The sequence below is a fragment of the Otolemur garnettii genome, unplaced genomic scaffold, assembly GCF_000181295.1.
Source record: "Otolemur garnettii isolate 467f Iridium unplaced genomic scaffold, OtoGar3 scaffold00458, whole genome shotgun sequence".
Classification (NCBI taxonomy): domain Eukaryota; kingdom Metazoa; phylum Chordata; class Mammalia; order Primates; family Galagidae; genus Otolemur; species Otolemur garnettii.
In genome coordinates this window covers 55,016-56,896 of record NW_003852853.1, presented here as the reverse complement: position 1 = coordinate 56,896, position 1,881 = coordinate 55,016, and positions in this window count along the sequence as shown.

The following is a 1,881-nucleotide window of genomic DNA, read 5'->3' as shown; positions in this document are numbered from 1 at the left end:
AGGGTACAAGTGAATCTTTCTAAAAGCAGAGTATGAATGTCTTGACTCAGTAACTGAGAAAATGGCATGAAGGTTATATTAACTAGTTTGATGAGAGTATTTCAAAATGTATATGAAAACAGCACACTGTACCCCATGATTGCATTAATGTACATAGTTATGCTAACAGAAATAAAAAAAAAAAGAAAAAAATTTGCTGAGGTTAGATTTGTGGCCTAAGATGTGATCGATTTTGGAGTATGTTCCAAGGACTGATGAGAAAAATATGTATTCCATTTTGTTAGGATGAAATGTTCTGTAGATGTCTGATAAGTCCAGAAGTTGAATAGTTAAATTTAAATCTAAGATTTCTTTGCTAAGCTTCTTATTGGAGGATCTATCCAACACTACCAAAGGAATGTTAAAATCTCCGACTATGAGGGAGCTGTGGAAGGTCAAGTTGCTTGTGCCAGTTAGAGCCTGTTTTATAAATTGAGGTGCATTCTGGTTGGGTGCATAGATATTGATAATTGAGATTTCATCCTATTGAGTATTGCCCTTAACACATATAAAGTGGCCATCTTTATCTTTGATTACTTTTGGTGGTTTAAAACCTATTGTATCTGAGAATAAATTTGCAACACTTGCTTTTTTCTGCTTTCCATTAGCCTGGAATATAGATAGCCACCCCTTCACCCCAAGTCTATATTTGTCTTTTAAGGTAGGATGAGATTCTTGTATACAACAGATGTCTGGTCTGAGTTTCTGTATTCAATCAGCCAATATGTGCCTCTTTAGAGGACAATTTAAGTCATTCACATTGATTGAAATTATTGATAAGCCTGATAAAATTTTTGATATCGAGTTGTTCGAAAGTACAGTGGATGTTTTTAATCCTTTCGCCACTGTAGAAGTTGGAGTTTGATCAATAGTTTCTGAGTTAGTTTACTTTTGTGGTGGAGGATGCACTAGTCATTATGGAGAAAATGTCTGAGAATATCCTGGAGAACTGGTTTAGTTATGGCAAATTTCTTCAATACATGGATGTCATTAAAATATTTAATTTCTCCATCATAAATGAAACTCAGTTTAGCTGGATACTGGATCCTGGGCTGAAAGTTGTTTTGTTTTAAGAGATTAAATATCAATGACCACCCTCTTCTTGCCTGAAAGGTTTTGGCAGAGAGATCTGCCATTATTCCAATATTCTTCCCCTTGTAGGTTATGGTTTTCTTATGTCTTGCTGCTTTCAAGATTTTCTTTCATATTAACTTTAGTGAAGTTAAGTATGATGTGTCTGGGGGATGTCTGAGTTGTGCTGGGGTTCTGAAGTTGTCTGCAATCTGAATTTTAGGATCTCTTGACATATCTGGAAAGTTCTCTTTCATAGTTTCATAAGGAAAAACGTCTGTGTTTTGTGAAGCAACTTCATCACCTTCAGGGATTCCTATAAGTTGAATATTAGTTTTCTTCAAATTATTCCAGAGCTCTCTGAGAGAATGATCCATTTTTGCTTTCCATTTCAAATTGTCTTTGGACATTTAGACATATTTAGAGGCTTTGTCTTCTATGTCTGACATCCTTTCTGTTGCCTCCTGCACTCTGTTACCAAGAGAGTCTACCGTATTTTTCAGATCTTTGAGGGCTGCAATCTCTTGCCTTAATGTTTCAAAATCTTTGGTGGTTTTGTCTTTGAATTCGTTGAATTCTTGAGTGAACTTGAATTTCCATTTCTATCTTTGCCTCTATTCTATTAATCTTATTTGCAATCCAAATTCTGAATTCAATTTCTGATATCTCAGCCATCTGTTTATATAGGGAATCTTCAGTTCCATCTGCCACATCCTTTCTTGTGGGGGTGACCTGCTCTGGTTATTCATATTACCAGCCACATTCTTTCTG